This window comes from Anser cygnoides, chromosome 1, assembly GCF_040182565.1.
Source record: "Anser cygnoides isolate HZ-2024a breed goose chromosome 1, Taihu_goose_T2T_genome, whole genome shotgun sequence".
Taxonomy (NCBI): domain Eukaryota; kingdom Metazoa; phylum Chordata; class Aves; order Anseriformes; family Anatidae; genus Anser; species Anser cygnoides.
Window position 1 is genome coordinate 62922422 of NC_089873.1, and position 20514 is coordinate 62942935.

Here is a 20514-nt window from a genome sequence, read left to right on the forward strand (position 1 = left end):
CAAGCTCAGGGGTCATGGGAAAAGGACAAAGCCTTTTAAGACAATTCAAGGAATGTCCCCATCTTTTAATTCTGCCCACTTGTGTAGGGAAATGCAGGAGGACGGTGGGATAATTCACTAAGCATTCCTCACTCAGTGTGGTACGGAGGGCTAGGTAATGCAGTCTACTAAGTACAGGAGCTTGATGTTCAGCTGGTGGGATGAGGACAGGAGGGTAGATAACTCTTGGCATATCTTGGACAGTGACAGCTCGAGCCCAAGAAATGTTTTGAAGGTCTTGGCAAAACCAAAAGTTGTCTGTCAAAATATAGGAACTGGTAAAGATGTGTTAATTGTCTTGTTTAGATATAACTTTTTTTTTCTTTTTTTTTTTTTTTTTTCCTTTTTTTCCCAGTTCTCTGTGTTCGGTCCTCTGTGCAGCCTGTTTCTTAGAGAAGTGAATCCACATTTAGATTTAACAGGGCTTGAAATGCTACCATCTGATTTAAGCTTTTTAAGATTTAAGACTACAAGCATTTGTGGAAAAAGTTATCCCTGTCATTCATATGAGCTGGATCTAAGTCTCTTCAGCTTTTCTTATCCTGATTACTATTACCCACCCACCCAAAGATCCCATAGAAGGTCAGGGCAGCATTTTCACAAGTGAGTAATCCTTTTCTGTGCCTTCAAATCTCTGAGAATTAGTTGCAAATTGCTGCAAGTTGTGAAACTCAGTCAGAAAAGTCCAAAATTTGTGAATCAATGACTAGATATAGGCTCTAATTACTTCCTACCAGTTCCTCTATAGTTTAACCCCTGTCATGGAACTTTAAGTGTTAGGCTGTGTGTGACCGAACCAGGATCAGCTGAACCCCAACATGCCTTCTTTTGCAGGTTGGGATTTAGAATAGGGAAGAGAAGGCTGGAAACAGACACTAGATGGAATGTTCTTACCTCATACCACTCGTTTCTTTCTGCCCCCTCTAATTTTCTATCAAGCCTTGCATTCCCTGTGCCCGTGGATGGTCTCCCTCGCCTGCCTCTGGCACTAGAGGGCGTGGAGATCTGGGCTTTGGGACAGAAATCCAACTCTCTGCAGGCCCATACTTTACCTTAAATTGAACTCAACATTCAAAGAGGTTTTGATTTCACAGAAGGGGAATCTGCTTCATTATTACTAGTTTGTCTGCCTTTCCCATGCTGCATTGCTATGGAAACGGGACCAGAATATAAGTCTTTTGCATGTAGGTCATGATATTACTGGAGAAGAGTAATCCTGGGTGAATGGGTGAGTGGGTTACAGGAGCAAAATGGGGCAGAGTAAACATCTGGGACTACATCGACAACAGTAGGGGAGTTCATAGCAGATCTCCTGAGAAGACTATTGAATTAGACACATAATGGGTGAAAGATCCAAGCATGTGAAGCAACTGAGAGACAGAAAACACACACAGGGACTCAGTCCAGAGGTGGAAAACAAAATGACAGAGGGACATGGGACTGAACATGCAGGCAAAATAATGCTTTTTTTCATAGATATATTTATTCAGTGGTGGCCATGGTTTCTCCCTTCTTTCGTCTTGATCTCCCTCCCAGGCAGTGGCATGGCACAGCACTGCTTCCACCACCTCCACCTCCCCAGGACACTGCTGACCACGGGTGGTCCAGATCTCCCCCGGCTCTGGCCAGGTGCAGAGTTACAATCATTTGGGTATGAGTTATCACTTAAGATTTTGGTTTTAGGTAGAAAACTGTGACTTCTCCTTTTTATTATTTTGCCCTCCCTCCAAAACAACTGCAGTGGGCCAAGCCCAGACCCACTTCCGATATACTAAGCTTCTTTCCCAGGTGGACTGCAATGCAAAAATCATGGAGTGACTTAGTCCAGGGCAGAGAGAGCACCTCAGCAGGGCACATGCTTGCCAAATCAGTGAGCCCACGGCACATCTTCTTGTTCTCCTGAAGCAAAAGCAAACAAGGCTGCTTTTGCAATCCAGAGGTCCTGCAAAGGGGAAGCTCGACCAAAGTTATAATCAAAAAGAGCCTAAAGGAGAGAGAGCATACTCTGTGCAGCATAACACAGTTTATAGACGAGTCATCGAAAGCGTCTGGTGTCATAAACTGTATAATTGAGGCTGGCACGTATTTAGACAGGAGCTGAGATTGCAGGCAATGCAATACCATAAAAGCAGACAGTGTGCCTACTTCTGATCTCCCCTATTAACCTTCCTCATTGTTGGTCTTTTTTTTTTTTTTTTTTTTTGACCGCAAAAGCATGCTGTCAAGAAGAGGTTGGCCCTTCTCCTTTATTCCCTTATGCAAAGTGAAGATCTTTTTCAAATGAAGGGGCAACCAACACGTGAAAGCACACTCGTTGACACATAAGTGGGGAGACAAGCTATTCTGGCTAAATTCTCCTTTCTCTAAAGGAACTATAGCACATGAAAAAAGTAGGATAAAAAATAGGTCTTACAGGGTGGGGGCAGAGTCCTTCCTCCTTTCTCCACTGAAGGGGTGGAGGACTCGCCCCGAGGCCCGTGAGAAGGAGCTACAAGCCCGGCGGCTCCCGCGGGCCCCCCGGGTCCCTGGCAGCGTCTCCACGAAGCTGACAGCAGGGCCGTGCTACGGGGAGAGAAGGCGCCCACTGGGAGCAGCTCGCCGGCGGGGCAGGGCCCTTTGCAGCAGCCGGGAAAGCACTTTGCGCCCTCAGAGCCTCCGAAATGGCTGGACTTGGACGGGGAGACCAGGACGCCGGCGCCCCGGAGCCGATTCTGGGAGGATTTTTTTTTTCCTCCCTCTGCCTGAGCTGAGCTCCCTCTCGAGGCTCGCTCCTTCTGGCCACCAGCACCCACTCGAAGCCGGAGGCTCGGAAAAAGAGCCGGGAGGCACGGCCGGGACCGGCTCAGCCCTGCCAGCTGTTCAACCGGGCCGGGGGAGCGGGGCGAGAAGGATCCGACCCTGGCATCCTCCCCGCCTCCCCCGGCCCCACCGGCCACTGGACCCCAGGGGCACCGAATCAGGGAAGCGGGGTCGGAACCGGGGAACCCTCGTACCTTCCCCGCCTCCGGGGCCGTCCGAGCCCGTGCTCCCCCTCCCCGAGGCAGGAACAGAGACTTGAGGCCGCTCAGATGGGCGCTAAGCCCGGGCAGGGATGCTGGGGGCGAGGGACCGCGCTGACACGGCGGAAGTCCCCTTCCCTTACAGCCCGCATCCCGCATGGCCCCCGGCAGCGCAGGGATGCCCCGGCTCCGGCTCTGCCCTCCCACCCGCCCGCCAGCCCGCTCCGAGGGCAGGCTCGGCTCCCTGGGCACGGCTCCGCTCCCGGCGCCCGGAGACATTTTGCAGGAGTCGCCAAAAAACATGTCACATAGGGATTTGGGAAGGGGAGCCCAGGAGATGTCTCTGTGTCAGAATGCAGCATTTACATATAAAGCCCTTGGACAGCGCTTGGAAAATGTGAAGATCTCTCTAAATCAGGTTACTGCGTCTCTCCTTCCCCGCTATACCATGCTCTATACCATGCCTGCCTCGATTCCGGGATAAGTATCGCAACTGTAACTCAACAGAGGAAGGCTCTTTGCCTTCTCTCTTCTCGCTGCCACCCCCAGGTGACCCGCACCGTGATGGACCCTTTCAGCAAAAGTTTCTCCGCGTTTTGTTATGTTCCTTCTATCAGGAAGCAAAACGTAAGCTCCTTTCTTGGACATTATTTTCTTGGCGGGAGCTTTCCTCTGACAGCAGCAGATGAAATCGTAGATGCGGTGAAGAAAGGGAGGAGGGTAGAGGACGAGAAAGAAAAGGGGGGGGGGAGACTGAAAAAAGAAAAAAAGATGGAAAGAACAAGAAAAAGGAAGGAAAAAAAAAAAAGAGGAAGCGTCAATAAAAAAGCAAAGCTTTCCTACCTGTGTTCCAATCACCAGAAGTTGTATCCCATCCCGCTCCAAGCGGCTCGTTGCAAGCGGCGGCTGCGGAGTGGCCCCGGCTCTGGCGGCGGAGGCATGCGGGCTGCGCTCACCAGAGCCCGGAGGCAGCCGCTTTATCTTTCTCTTTCATATCTTCCAAGAGGAGGGAGGCGGGCTGGGGTGGGGGAAAGACGGATTACTTGGTGCTGTGATAATGAGGGGAAAGAATAACAGTTGGAAAGCTTTAAACGAGAGGTGGCATTGTCCGGGTTGGTGGAGTTTTTGTCGCTCCCTCGCTCGCTCTCTCCCTCCCACACGCCCAGGCACACACATATACACTAACACCCTCCGTGGCACCGGCCCCTGGGAGTCTCTGCTTCAGCTCAGCCAAGTTGAACTTTCAAATATATATATATACACACACGTACATATGCATATATATACGTAGAGCGACACTAAACCTAGCTTAACGGCTTCGACAAACCTGGAAAAATTACAAATAGTGGATGCTGGGACTCGTAAGTGAGCTGGTAATAATTCATACGTCCCCCAGCCCTCCTAAGGAAATGAGGACAAGCTGCCACCTTCATGGGGGTGGTGGCGAGGGAGGGGAACGGGGCGCCTAGGGGAGCATCTCGAGTGGATGTCCAGGCCGGGGGCTGCAGCTGCCGGTTTTGCTCGCTGCCCGCCGGTGCGTGGTGTGTGCGGGGAGGGAGGGGTGAGCGCGAGGTGGGCTCGATTAGCTGCAATGGGCAGGCAATTTCTGCAGAGAACATTTACAATTTTCTTTCAATATGACAGGATTAGTTGCTGTTGAAGGCTCTCCTCCAATAAGATCGGCACTGCTCTCTGATTTGGTGGCTTTGCTGAATAGAAATTACTGGTTCTTGTTATCTCTCAACACACTCTCCCCTCTTCCTCATCAGACACTCCCCTTGTCCTCATCAGAAGTCTTTATCTACAATTTGCACATCAGAACTGATTTTTTTTTCGGTTACCTCTTCCACATCTTTCCCCGCAACGCTTTCTCAATTCCATGATAGCTGTAAGTCTCAAGCGATATATGGGAGCAGAAAGAGATACAGGTTTTACATTATTGCAGTTACCGGAGTCTCCCCTCACTGTGGAAAACACATTGCTACACTAAATCCAGTTTATTTTTTTAAACTGATTATCGTGCTTAAATATTCATGGGATGTTGCTCCCCCGGCACAATGATAAACGAATTAGAGGAAAGAGATACATTTTGCGAACAACAGTTAATTCTCCTTGGGTGTAAAGCATTCCCTTTTAATTAATAGTCATTAGGCTGAGAAGTATTTACTTTGCTTAAGGGAACTTGCCGGTTTTAATGGAAATAATCTAGATATAAAGATCTTTTGGTTTGCTTAGTCTTTGTTTTCAGCCCTTCTGGACTGGAATTGATTTGTGGTCCAGGGTGGTGCTTTGTCCCTTGGAGTCAGGGCTGCCAGGGTGGCAAACAGAATAGGGGTCTCAGCTGATCTATTGTGTGAAGAATAATAGGGGAGAAGTGGAGAAAGAAGAGGAGAGAGAGAGACACTTTATGAAGGTGACCCCAGCTTCTGTCTGGGTGCTGCGTGCCCTGCCTTCCCCAGCCTAGCTTCCTTCATGAAGGGTCACCGGATCCACTGCCCAATCACTCCCTTTCTCTTCAAAAAAACCTTCACTTTGCAGAAGTTATTTCTTGGCCTGGGCTTCCCCCAGAGAGAAAAGCTGCCTACACTATTTGCATACATTCAGCTATTGTTCCTGGAAGGACCTCAACGGTGGTTTTACCCACGAGAGAGTGGTGTGCTTTCAGGGTAGCAGGACTCAGGGAGTAGTCTGTTGGGCCCTGGGGTGGGTATTTCTCCTGCCCTGGGTGGCAGGGTTAATTCATAGGCAAGGAGCTCTGAGTTTTGGAGGAACACATGTTTCAGTGTTACAGAAGTCTGTGTTTGTCTGCCTGAGAGAACTTTCAGAAGGTATAAATGTTGGATCACTTACAGCTCTTCAGGGACATCAGGGCAGCTGGCTCCTGCACCTATTTTTCTTATCTTTGCAGAATGTTTTGCCTGGACTTCACTGCTGTGGGGACACCTTAGATGAGATTTCTGCCAGGAAGGGAATCTGAAATTGTCACTGGGAGGTTTGAAGCAAGCCTCAGTCAGGCTGAGATCCTGTGGGACTGTTCCTTAGGGGCAGAGGATGGCCACCCACACAGCTCAGCCTCCCTTAAGCCTCCCACAGGCTGTCTCTGAGACCTTGGCACTTGAATGAATATTTTAACATTCATTAAGCAGGATCATCATCAGCTTTAAAAGGGACAATGTCCGCCTCCTCATCCCCTTATTATTATTATTATTATTATTGTTATTATTATTATTATTGTTCTTATTATTTTTCCCTCCCAGAGACGTTGCTGGTGTTTGACTGAGCACGTTGATTCCCGGAGTTTTAATTAGAGCTCAATAACAGCCTGCACGGGTCAGCCCCTCCCAGAGCGAGGAGAAGGGAGGGGGTGACAGCACACGTTGGCAGCACAAGCACCCTGGCAGCACACAGCGCCCTTTGGGACTGTCCCTCCCTTCGTCGCAGGGAAGGGGCACAAGGCTCGGCACTGCCCGCTTCCAGCACCTCGCCGCTTCCCACGGCCGCAGGGCAGGCGGGAGGTAGCTCCGGGATGGGGATGGGGCAGGGGATGGGGATGGGGCCAGGCACGGCTCTACCCAGCTGCAGGGGGCTCTCCAGTGCCACGCTGCTCAGAGTCGTGCGGGCTCTCGTCTGCGGAGTGGGAGGGCATCCTCCGTCGCTGCAAGCGTCTTCCACGCCGGGGAGCATCTCCCTTCCCCGTACGCATGCCCTCAACCCCCATCCGCCAAAATCACCCATGGAAATCAAAGGCCGGTGCTGAAAACCTTGCCATGTGCCGCCCCCTCCCTTGCCTCGTCTGCAGCCCTCCTGGGGAGAATGGAAATTTCAGTCACCCCCCCCGGAGAAGCGTGGTGTGCGCCGGGCTGCCTCCCTGAGCCCCCGGAGCTCATAATCTCAGCAGCTACATCTTGATGGCACCCGGTGACTCCGTGGTAGGCAGCGCCTTTTAAGTTTGACAGAGCATCTGTTATTACCGGCTCTTCTTTTTAGAGCACTAAGCGTTAGCCACACCTCCTAAGGGAGAAAAAAATGCTGCTCCTAAGCTTAAAGCGTTTAAAACGCACATCCCACCCCGCTCATGCGAGTCTTTTACAGTGTGCTAAAGAGCTGTAGAGATAAATCCATCGGAAAATCACTGAGCAAAGCGCTTAGCCCTTCGCTTTCAGAGAAAAAGGAAAGTGCATGAGGAAGCGAGTATTTGCTAATGATGATCTTCCCCTTTCACTGAGGGACCGAGAGACACTGCTGGGGAGGGGAAGCAAAGACAGCAACTTTCAGCAAAGAGATTTCCAAAAGAAATTGCTTCCGTATCCAGTGATGCCAAGGGATCTCTAGTGAGACTTCGCTGTGGGCCATGTCCCTGCCTTTAGCTCCACTTGTCGCAGAGGCCCCCTTCCCCAGGTGCAGAGCTGCCTCGTTGGGGTGAGCTTAGGAGAACAAGCCCCAAGGGTGTTACAGCTTGGGTGGGTGAGGGGCAGGCAGGATGGGTGTCCCTGGGGACCACCGGCACAGTGATACTTTCTATTATACTCAGGGGGTGTGGTACATCTTCTGTATGCTTGGGGACCAAAGAGACATCTTCAAAGCATCAAGGTTCCCTCAAGAGCCAGGGATGCTCCCAGAGGGGCTGGGGACAAAGTGTCCGAGGCAAATCCCAGGGGAAAGGAGCAGCTCCGAGAGCACAGCAACGGGCCACAACAACCCTTTTCTTTCTGCTCCTCTAGGCAAGCAGTCACTGTCACATTTATTCGGGGCACCATTTCCTTGGAGTTTTTGCCAACAGTTTCAGGCCAATGGGGCTGGGAAGAACAAGGAGAAGCCCTAATCTCTCCATGAAAGAAGAGATGCCTGAAAGCGGGGACTTGACTCAAGGTGGCAAAAGGCCCAAAGCGAGAGCAGAAGAGAATGGCAGTCACCCAGCAGGGACCAAGGCTGCTACCCCTGACCCCTCCTGGGCACCCCAGTGTCAGCAGCACTCACCACGAGTCGTCATGCTCTTCTGCTGCTATTTAGCCCTCTATGGAGCTTCCACACTCATTTGCTTCCAGTGTTGTAACAGACAGCTGATTTGAATGGTTTTGCACACGGGCGAGGCAGGCATAGGACAGGTGATGAACAAATGCTGGGGAGAATGAGACAACAGCCCAGCAAATAATCATGACAGTGTGGACCACAAAGCAAGAAGAAAAGAAGTAACAAGCCCAAACTGAGGCAACAGCAAGCCAGGCTGCATGCAAATAAATCACCAATAGACGCTTACCCGCAGAAATTAAATGAGTTAAACAAACTGATAGTCAACCCTTTAACAGTAAAGGGCATGTAATCACTTAACTGTGTCCAAAGCAGTGCGTCCATAGGAGTATTATAAAACACAGTTAGGATCTGCCAGGGGAAGGCACTGAAACATTGACATATCGCAGCTTCCAGCTCACTAGTGCTGGGGAGGTAAGAGCATCCTTGTTTCTCCTTCCCAGGAGAAACCTCTGGGCCCTTCAACACAGCTAGGAAGGAAGTGTGTTGTTTTCACAGTCGAGCAACATCAATTACTGACTTACTAACAAAAAAGCATCAAGGTCTTATTTCACTTTTCTCTGCACAATGATGGTGTTCTCTGAGCCCCTTTGAGTCTGAAAGCCTGACATACTAGGAATTATTTAGAACAGACCACACTGATGAAATTGAAATTCTCTGCGGGTTGAGACGAGGGTCAGAGTCAAATTTTCAAAGCCAAACTGATTCCCTCTCATGCAGGGCTGGTAGGTGGCAAACTGGAAAATCAAATCTACTGCTTTATTAAAGTTAAACACAGTATCTGGAAGAACATCCCGTTAGGCATAATAAAGCTGACGGGGCATATTTTAAAGTAAACATGCAAGTAATTTGTCTACCAATAAGACCCTAGAAATTGCAGATCTGCACTTTTGTGTGTAGGAATAAATGTTATTTGCAAATGTTTCAGAATTCCAGGTGAGTGAGTAAGCTTATAGCTGGGCAGATCTGAAAGCTGTTTCAGAACAATCTGCAAAATGTGTTTGCTGCTAATCTTTCTCATTTTTGTTCAGTCCTGGAAAGACAACTACTGAAAATGAAGAGAGTATGTTCACAGCTGTCAGAAATACTTCTGAGTACTGACAGACATGTCGAAGGAGAAAACAGACAAGAAGGAAGTACATGAAAGTATATGACCTCAATTTATGTGATATGGGAGTTAAATAATATTAAAAAGGAGGCAAGCAGTCGTACAATTATGTTTATAACAAGATATGCTTCATAGCTGTGGCACAAGACTCTCAAAAGGCCAAGAGTTAAATGAAATCCTCTCCAAAGTGTGTGCATGTGTGTGGGGAGGTGGGTAGGGGAGTATCAACAGCATAAAAGTTTTCCTTGACCTTAAACATAAAAGAACAGAACGTACTTGAACCGAACCTCAGGGCTTTTTAGCTTGAATTGTCTCTGATTGGGAAAAAAAATAGAAATAAAAAAATCCTGCACCAGGCAGAGCTGCAGGAGTCGTCCGAGGAGCACGGAGCCGCCTCCTGCAGCACCTTGGAGAGCGGCCGGCATGCAGCGAGAGGTGTCTGTGTGTTTATGTCTGTGTGTCTGTGTGTCCGTGTGTCTGTGTGCCTGTGTGTCTGTGTGCACACACACACCCCTATGTACATATGGCTGTTACTTGTGTACGTTTGCAGCTATTTAGGTAAATGCAAACCAGCAATCAACCGCACATCTGGAGTGTTGTTCTTTGAGGTCACATCTGCTGTTTTTAGTGCTGTATCCCTTGGAAGATGACTGCTTGCAGCAAGCTGGAGAGGGCTGCTTCCATGCATTGCATATACCCATTAGCTGTAACCAGTGGCTTGAAATGAGGAAAATTTCACTGTGTTCTTTACAAGTGCTAGGGAAGACTGAAAATACGCCGAAGAACTCAATAATCTGAACCTTGGGACTAATAGTTCCTTTCAGTCCAGGCTTCAAGTCAGTAGCTATGTAATTGCAAAAAATATCGGTGGAACTTTTCCGCACAGTCTCAGTCAGTAGAAACCTGTCCACTTCACTCACGTTATACACAGGGATAGAGTATGCTCGTAGGAAGGCAGGTGTCAGGCAGGCCACGCACTTTTTATTTTAATTAGCTAGGAAAAACCAAGGGGTATTTCAAATGGAAACTTTTATCAGATAAGCTAGATCCTGCTAAAGTTATGTGTAGAACTCCGGGGACTCCTGAGAAGTGCTGAGGACTGCTGGGCCTGTGTAGAGTTTTAAAGAGTCACAGTTCTGTGGGAAATATTTACAAACAAATATTATTTGAGAAGAAACTCAAGAATTTGTCTTCACCAGGCATGAAGTTGAGGGCTCTGGTTGCCCCTTTAAGTACTTCAAGCCCAGAAACCAAGTCTCCTGCAGTGTAACTCTTTAGGTACTTCCCTTTTGTACTGGGACTCTGTCACAGAGCTTGTGCAAAATAGCTCTAGTGCTGATAGTACTTACCCAAACACACACAAAGAGTGAATGGCTGCTTGAAGTCCATCCAAAACCTATGAATCCTGAAACAGAATTGCTGAAACTTGAGTTTCCAAATATACATATATATATATATATATATAATATATATATATTATCACACTACTTCTGCAGGTAGCTCAAATCCATCCTGATAGAAAATACAAACAGGAAAATGAATGAAATTCTTCTGGGGTAGTGGGAATTGTAACTCACATATCCTAGGTTCACAAAGAGCATTTTGCCTTGAGATGTTCATTTTCTTTGGCTTTTTCCTCTTGAAACTGTTCTATTTTGTGCCTATTTTGTCACTTATTGGAGCAGTGACACTTATAGAAAACTTTAAACTTTATTGCCTGTTTAAATGGCTTAACTTCATGGTGGTCACATATACTCAGCTGGGATCAGAATTCAAACAATAATAATAATAAAATTTATTTTAAAAGCAGACTTAACAACAACCTTCTATTAATTATGTCAGATAACACCTTCTTCTTAGTGCCTGATGGGCTGTTGATTTGAATCAGAGTGAAAGGAATCCCATTTGTCATATGTGCTGGGGCAAATATGGTCAGGAACAATACCACACTGGCTTATACTTCTCCTTTCACCCACTGGTAGAGACACAAGTGACACATTCACCAAAGCCTTGAGAGATGGATGTGTCTCTCTAATGAAGCTCAAAATTGTCTATTTTGTTCTCCCATGCAGAAGGGCTTACTGGCTCAGATGAAGCTCTGTGTTGTTGTGGATGCTCTACTTTCAGTACCCAAACTGGTATCTTCTCAGTCACTGTAGAGCATTGTGTGGTGTGCCCGATCTGAAAGAGTCAGCCTGGAAATTTCTGCATCACAGTCCACCACCCTCTGTAGATGTGACCTTAGAAATAGATCTTTTACTTGTTTCCTTTACTCTTCAGAATGAGTTCCACGTTTGTTGTCTCTACAATTTTCACTTCTTTTCCTTTACAGCTGAGATTTCTTTAGAAATCTTTGGTGCTGTTCAGACTCACAGAGCTAAGGAAGTAAAAAAATCCCAATCTGTAGACTGGCAATAATAGCAGTCTTTCTCCAACAATGACAAGAATCAGGTGTTTCTATAGAAAGAGTAAAGTATTATCTACCATAAGTGAGAGATAACCTGCTTCCTCTATGAAGTCTCCTAATCATAGGAGTTTAGAGATGCATAAGTTCTCCTGCACATTTTTTGTAGTATTTTCTACTTCTTATTTTAGCATTAGCTACTGTAGCTTAGAATATTGCAAATACGTCTAGAAATGCCCTGTTCTTCTCTGCACTTTGTGAAGTTTTCAATCTCAAGGTCATCCTTGACTTGAGAGCTACTGTGTAATTATATGTTCTACAGTTCAATTAACTTTGTGAAAAATGTATTTTCTGTTATCAGTTTTGAAGCTGATACCCTTTAATTCAACTGATGGCTCCCACTATGTTTTTGTATCTCAAGTGGCAAGAAAAACAATTTCCCATCTACATATTGGGATTATTAATTGGATCTTTTCTTTATTTGTATTCTTTCCTATACATGTTCTCTCAGGATAAGGACTCATTTTTCTCCTCTTTTTCTTTTTCTTTTTCTTTTTCTTTTTCTTTTTCTTTTTCTTTTTCTTTTTCTTTTTCTTTTTCTTTTTCTTTTTCTTTTTCTTTTTCTTTTTCTTTTTCTTTTTCTTTTTCTTTTTCTTTTTCTTTTTCTTTTTCTTTTTCTTTTTCTTTTTTTTTCTTTTTCTTTTTCTTTTTCTTTTTCTTTTTCTTTTTCTTTTTTCTTTTTCTTTTTCTTTTTCTTTTTCTTTTTCTTTTTCTTTTTCTTTTTCTTTTTCTTTTTCTTTTTCTTTTTCTTTTTCTTTTTCTTTTTCTTTTTCTTTTTCTTTTTCTTTTTCTTTTTCTTTTTCTTTTTCTTTTTCTTTTTCTTTTTCTTTTTCTTTTTCTTTTTTTCTTTTTCTTTTTTTCTTTTTCTTTTTTTCTTTTTCTTTTTCTTTTTCTTTTTCTTTTTCTTTTTCTTTTTCTTTTTCTTTTTCTTTTTCTTTTTCTTTTTCTTTTTCTTTTTCTTTTTCTTTTTCTTTTTCTTTTTCTTTTTCTTTTTCTTTTTCTTTTTCTTTTTTTTTCTTTTTCTTTTTCTTTTTCTTTTTCTTTTTCTTTTTCTTTTTCTTTTTCTTTTCCTTTTCCTTTTCCTTTTCCTTTTCCTTTTCCTTTTCCTTTTCCTTTTCCTTTTCCTTTTCCTTTTCCTTTTCCTTTTCCTTTTCCTTTTTTTTTTTTTTTTTTTTTCTTTTTCTTTTTCTTTTTCTTTTTCTTTTTCTTTTTCTTTTTCTTTTTCTTTTTCTTTTTCTTTTTCTTTTTCTTTTTCTTTTTCTTTTTCTTTTTCTTTTTCTTTTCTTTTTCTTTTTCTTTTTCTTTTTCTTTTTCTTTTTCTTTTTCTTTTTCTTTTTCTTTTTCTTTTTCTTTTTCTTTTTCTTTTTCTTTTTCTTTTTCTTTTTCTTTTTCTTTTTCTTTTTCTTTTTCTTTTTCTTTTTCTTTTCTCTCCCTCTGTTCCACTGATGGTCTCTGTTGTGTTTTTGTTGTTGTTGTTTTCTCCACACTTCATGGCAATTATTTTCCCCTCTCTGATCCTCCTCTATTATCTTTCTTGAGGCAAAGTTATTTTATAGCTTGCATAATTCCAGATGAAACCACACCAGTCAGATAGATCGTCTGTATAATGTTCTAATATGATTACCTTATATTATTTCATAAATCAGTGTAAACCTTTTTGTTTAAGATCCCTCTGCCTTATTTGTTTTGCTGAACACTGAGTACATCTTTGCTAACCTGCCTGGAATTATATCCATGTCATTGGTATGTTTAACTGAAAAACTTCAGCAAATTATATTAACATATATTTTTTCTCTTCCCAAGCTTCTACTTCTTTGTATTTATCATCATTGAACTTCATTCATTGTGCTGTTGTTCAGCCACCAAGTTTATTAAATGTATTCATCTTTTTACTTTTACTTTTACTTTTGCTTCCAGTCCAACAGAAAACACCTTCTCAATTCACTGAACTACTCTTTGAGTCTCCTTTGTCAGAATTAATATGTAAACACTTTTATTACTAATGGTTAAGTGCTACATTCTAACTCTCATTTCCTTTACTGTAGCATATTATTCCTCTCTTATCTGCTTATTCTTTGAAAGAAAAATAAAACTCCACCAAAAGCAGTTATTCAGTCTTTCCCTTTTTCTTACTTCTAGCATCCGCTATGAAGTTGTACTAACTTACCTGCTGTATATCTGCAGATTCTCAATCTTTAATTTGAGAATCAAGATAACATTGGTAAGTTACCATCACATATTCCACAACTCACTTCTTTGCTCTTAAATCCTGTGCAGTTTAAGAGCAGTCTTAATCTTAATCTTCTGTGCAGTTTTGAATTATAGTCAATAACACATCCCTATAAAATTTAAAAATCTTTTTTTTTTTTTTTTCATTTTCATTATTGTCACAGAAAGAACTTAAGTATTGTCCTAAGCATCCTGGAGAATTTAATTTTGCCCTTTATTGAAAACTGCATGCTACACATCAGGGGTGAATTATGCCTAAGAGACAAGACAATAAGACATTCTTTGTTTCCTTATAATGTTTTAGGCTATTTCCTGTCAATAAGATATGTTTAATAATGGCAAAATTAGTAAAAATAACAACAATTTCAAGTACAGTTTGAATCAGCAAACATAGAATATATAGACCTTCTGGCACTATTTGCATACTGTACTTCCTAAAATTACCTATTTTTGCATATCTGTGCAGCAAACCATTGGCTGAATTGTTTTGCATGGAAAGGAACAGACTCTTGAGTAGACATGACAATAGCTTTGTAGCTTAGTCTGGTATTAAATCAAGCATAAGCAGTCTCTCTAATATGCCTTTTAAATTAGGAGTAAGGTCTCAGCTGAAGTTCTATATTGCTGCAATGATTATTAAGAACAATGAATCATGTGTGGCCAAGTTCAACCAGCAAACCAAATGAGCTCTGGAGCACTCCAGAAATGTGTCATACAGGCATAATTTTGATATTGTTTGGTGACCCAGGAAGACTCTACGTCACAATATATGGTAATCTTACACAGAAATGGAGACCTGGATCTGACAATGTCCCATTCCTGTATGAACCTTTAGAATGAGTAATAGCTAAAATCTACTTCTTTTCACACATTCTTTCACCTTCTAAGTTATCAGTGTGGGTTTCTGCTAGGTCAAAACAGTGTTTTTTCATCAAATTAGCTTTTCTACAAGCAATACTAAATTACCATAATTTTCACACTTCCTCACTGTACCACACACCTTTTAATGACTGAATAGCCTTTGCTGAGAACAATTCCTTCTTGCACCACTTGTAGACCCAACAAATAATATAGCAGAACTTTCTATAAGTCCTGTGGGGAGTAGAAAGTATACAGGTTTGTTTGTTTGTTTGTTTTCTCCACAGCTGATAGAAAGAACCTTTTTGACACTAATGACAATTTTATGTTGAAGTAAATCTAATGGTATTTAATAGTGGCTTACTGAATATTTGTGTCAGTGTTTTTCAGCACCTTTAAAAAAAAGTCACTACCTGATGTAAACTTAAGAAAGTATGCAGACTATTAATATTATACTCCTGATTTGTCTCTTCAGGGAACAATGAAACTTAGCCCCTTGAACTACCTAGCAGAGTGTGTTATTCCAAGTGATTGTATCTGTTTAATTTTTCATGACTGCTTCTGAAACATTATAGCTACCATTAGAGTTAAACCTATGCGCAGCAACTGACCCAAGAAAAAAGAATACTTTAATAAGTTTTGGGGGAGAGGTTTTTTCTCTCCTATTTCTAAATGAAAGACAATCCTAGGTCTGTGCATACTGATCACTTTTGTAACACCCAGGGAAGTTCTGTGATGATTCCCAATGGTCTAATCAGGATACCAGTTCAAGAAAACACTTAAGTGACTGCTCAATGTTCAGCACAAAATTGTCAATTTAAAGGTTAAGAGTTCTTCAGTTGCTCTCCTGGAAGGCATGTTTAATTCTGAACTGGACCTCAGGGACTAAAGAACAAGCTCAGGAGTCACGGTTATTGCTTTAATGAATCACTTAAGCTCCAGTCTTCAAAACATTACCTTCTACTGTATACCATAGGTATACAGTATCTAGGCTCCAAACATAAGACTTCTCTGTTGAACTGTTGAGTGTTTAAAATGAGTGTTACTGTCATGCAGTAGAGAATCAGGGCTTTTAGATTTCAAGTTAATTGTTAAAAAGCTGAAGCACTTACAAAATATAGACTACAACCTGTCTTGGCTTTGCTTTCTAATCTGTAAAATCACTACTGTACTTACCTCCCTCAGAGGACCATTATGAGATATTATTAATTAAAGTCTGTCAAGTAATACATGGAAAGGTACAAGTGGAAAAGGTGCTGCAGCAGAAATTATTAAGAAAGCAGCAACCAGGTAAATATTTATTTCATTTGATGTATGGGCTATTTGTTCGTCCTACTCTTGCCACTGATTCAACAGAGTTAAACTTTATATGCTTGAATATTCATGAAAGATTCAAGTTAGATTCAAGCACAATTAGCATGACACCTCTATGCTGGTATCTCATTGAATGAGGGTCCATGTACTGTACCAGTAACTAGAAAAATCAATAACGTAGTTTGGATTGTTCTTTAAATCAATGAAAAAAAAATCAGAAAATTTCCATAGTTTATTCTCTGTGAACTATGTATTTTTTTTTTCAAAATAGTTCTCTATATTAATGGATTTGTGAATATCAGCATGTTTTATAAACATATATATATATATATATTTCTCTGACAGTATTTTCCACTTATGGTCTATGCTGATCACAATTTTATGAAATGGAGATAAAAATTCCTAGACTATCTTTGTCATCAGAGCTAGAGGCCCATGACTGGGGAAGAAATGACTTTCCATCTGTAGTCACCGAAATTGTAAGGGAATAGTTGTATCAGCCCAACATTCATAAGTCCATGGGGCTTGATATGATTCAATGCAGAGTGCTGAAGGAGTTAATGGATGTTATAACTGAACCCTTCTCAAGAATTTACCAAAGGTCGTGGGAGTCTGAGGAGGTCCCTGCTGACTAGAATCTAGCTAATATTACACCCTTCCACAAAAAAGACATGAAAAATGTCCAGGAAACTATAGACCTGTTAGTCTAACCTCAGTCAGTGGAAAAGTTATAGAAAAGATTATCCTGAGGGTTACTGAAACTCACTTAAAGAACAAAGCTATTATCAGACATAGTCAACATGGGTTCATCAAGGGAAAGTCCTGCCATGGTAATTTAATCTCCTTCTATGATAAGGTCATCTGCTTGGTGGATGAAGAGAAAACAGTGGTTGCAATCTTTATGGATTTTAGTAAGGCTTTTGATATTGTCCTTCATAGTAATCTTCTGGACAAATTATCCAGCTGTGAGATAAACAGATTCACATTACGCTGGGTAATGAACTAGCTCAGAGGTAGAGCTCAAAGGGTTATAGTGAATGGGGCTACTTCTCACTATCAGATGGTCACTAGTGATGTTCCCCAGAGCTCAATTCTAGGGCCAGTCCTGTTCAGCATTTTCATCTATGATTTTGATGCAGGAGTGGAATGCCCCATCAGCAAGTTTGCTGATGATACTAAACTGGGAGGTGTTGTTGATTCCCTAGAGGGACGAGAGACCTTGAAGTAGGATCTAAACATGTTAGAATATTGGGCAATCATCAATGTCATGAAGATCAACAATGGAAAATGCTGGTTGCTGCACCTGGGATGGAGTATTGCCAGACACAGGTACATACTGGGAAATAAGTGGCTGCAGAGCAGCTCTGCAGACAGGAATCTGGGGGTGCTAGCCAACAGCAGGCTCAATGTGAGCCAGCAGTGTATCCTGGCAGTCAAAAGGACAGGTTTGTGAGGTGCATTAAACATAGCATACCCAAAATATGTCAAAAGAGGATATTCTTGTTATATTTAGCATTGGTGCAGCCTCGTCTTGAATATTGCGTTCAGTTCTGGTTTCCATAATATACTTGAAAGATAAGATACTCAAAAAGATCCAGAGGGGGGCAACAGAGCTGGTAAAAGGGCTGGAAGACATGTCCTGTGAGAAGAGGCCAAGGACAGCAGGGTTTTCTAGCCTGGAGAAGAGAAGGCTAGAGGCATCCTCATTGCTCTCTACAACTTCCTGAGGAGGGGAAGTGAAGAATGAGGTATGGGTCTCGGTAACCAATAGGATGCAAAGGAATGGCACAAAGCTGTGACAGGAGAGGTTCACACTGGACATTAGGAAAAATTTCTTTACTGTAAGGGTGGTCAAACACTGGAATAGGCTTCCTAAAGAGGTGTTTGATGCCTCATGCCTGTCAGTGCTCAAGAGGCACTTGGACAATGCACTCATTAATATGCTTTGACTTTTGATTAGCTCTGAAGTGGTCAGGCAGTTGGACTACATGATCTCTGAAGGTCCCTTACAATGGAACTATTGTATTCTAAGTGATCTTTATATCAACCTCAGGATTTTATACACCTATTATTTGTACTAAGCCTAAACAAAATATGCTGGAGAACCAAGACTAAAATCTCTTTCTTTCCAGACAGGTAAACATATGCAGAATAGGTAGAGCAGAAACTGTAATCCTAAACCAACTTGTGGGCCTCTGAAGGATAAACTGGCAGGTGTAATCCTGCAAAATAGACCAGTTTGAACCATATTTACTTGTAGACTGCATGGCCTTGAACCTGATACTTGGGCCTTTCTGTAGAAGTTTAAGGCCTGAAATTCACAGAAGATATTTCAGTCATCGGGCAGATGTAGTAATTTTAATAAGAAACCATAGGAAGAATGACAGATTGAGCTCATTCTTTCTGGCAATTTACATATCACTAGATTAGGTTTCAGCCTCCGTGTATGTCTATGGGTATGGATTTGGGACTTTTGGCCGATCACTTTAGTTTCTGTCTAAACGGTCGGTAGCTAGACCAGGTGTAATGTCCACACTGGGATGAGGGACTGCTGAACTCCAGATACCTGCTGATGTATTTTATACCCTGGGCTCAGATCATCCAGACTTTGAGTAGGAGACCTGAGCTTTTTCAGTAGAAACAACTATGAGCTGGATCAATAGTTTCTGTGTTTGTATTTTTCTGTCTACCTTTGTTTGTTTGTTTTAAATAGAATTTCCTTGTTGATATTTTAAAATCTAGCAAAAATTAAGTTGTTATAAGACAGTGTTCATCGAAGATTGCTGTCATTGAAAAAAATAAAGTGTAGTACAGATTATTTTTCTCTTGGACAAAATAGGTAAATGACACTGAAGCCATCTGAGGACATGTTAACAGTCTGTGGCAGCTCATGGAAGAATGGCTACATAGGGAGTCACAGTTAGATGAATTCAGAAAGAACTAGGTAACATCCACGTGTGAGTCTGCTGTGGAAATTAGAGCTGTCCAGAGAATGGTAATTTCATTTAACACCTATCAGTGTTCCATGACTTATTTCTATTCTGCACTGGAAAAATGAGAAAAATGAAAAAAAGTTTCTTATTCTGAGAGCCTTGTGTCAAAACATCAACTTGTGATTCTAAGAAGTCAGCCATTCAGGAGGAAGAGGGAGGAAGGCTTTTCTCCCTAATCAATAGAGACCAGAAAGATTTAGGTTCTCAAAACCATCTGCAATGAAAACACGCACAAATAAATATATGGTTCAAAAAAAATTGGAAAAAAAAAGAAAACATATTCTGTACAGAATACTTCCATTGATTCGAAATAGTCGACTCTGGCTATTAAGACTAGGGACAGTAAAAATAAGGGAGAAGAACAGAACTATTTCAATAATTTTTAACGTGACAGACAGATATATATAATATATATATATATAAGATGTCTTCAGACAGATATATAAATATATACATATATATAAAAGTTAGATGTTTTAGTCCTACTTCAACAATTAAGAAGGTGACACTCAGAGTTAGTACTCTGATTCCACAGCAGGCAAAATAATTGATCAAGAAGTAGGTGCCAAATGGGATTTGTGTAATGAACATATGATCTGTGTAACCACAACACCTCTATGGAAGATAAATATTTGTCTTCACTAAATCATACAAATACTACCCGGTGCTTTGACCCCTCCATGGTATAATTAGTGTCATTACCACAAAATGAAAATGCATTATCTTTGTTTGTGACTCCAAGGATATGGGTAATTAATACCCCAGAAAAAGAAAGATCAAGAACAGTTGCTATTTTGATATAATTTGTTTTCAGGAGAAAGAAAATACTCATTAGCTTAAGATAAAAGTGAAGTGTGTTTGACCCTCCTTAATTTTACAGTGATCAGCTAACTGGCATCTTTTCAGCTACTTTGGTTCACAGAAAAAGTTAAATAATCTTCTTATCTCTCCAGTTCCTCTCATGCTGCATGATGAACATGGATGTGGGATGTTTTATATCTGACATATTTTTTGTGGTCTGGACATTTATTCCCTTTTTGTCTGTTACAAGATTTATTCCACCTTTTCCCTCAACACAATGAATTTTCATGACCTCTTTGCTGAGTAGCACTTTTATCTGGACATCCTTTATTTAAGAAGCCACCATCCAGGATTTAAAGTCCTGTCCAATTAACTAAGTTAGCCAAAAGAATTTGCAGGTAGCATTGTTAGAGTCTCAAGCTCCTTGTGCCTCTCTGGATCTCTGAATGACCAGCCTCCTCTTTCTTCTGGGATAAAGATTCTCAAAAACAATCATGTTCAAGCATAGTTTCAAAGAACTATGCTAACATGAACTAATTTACCCTGCCTGAGTTAAATAATAGGCAGCTTGTATTTGCATCTCCACTATACTGGGCATAGAAACCAGTTAAGTAATATTTGCTCCTAATTTTAACCCATTAGGCCATACAACTTCTCAAAATAGCAACCACAGAATGACAT

General features: G+C 42.0%; 1 protein-coding gene across 6 annotated transcripts in view; it reads right to left on the reverse strand.

Annotated features, from left to right (window-relative positions):
- The window catches only part of CHRM2 (cholinergic receptor muscarinic 2), a 104863-nt gene extending 99915 nt beyond the window's left edge, over nt 1-4948 (reverse strand). For 3 of the 6 annotated variants that reach the window (XM_048056860.2, XM_066998229.1, XM_066998217.1), the window contains exon 1: nt 3882-4948. The gene's annotated coding sequence lies outside the window, so the exon portion shown is untranslated. The remainder of the gene's footprint in view (nt 1-3881) is intronic. The other 3 variants (XM_048056749.2, XM_066998232.1, XM_048056935.2) reach the window with 2 other exon arrangements.
- Nucleotides 4949-20514: the final 15566 nt, after the last annotated feature.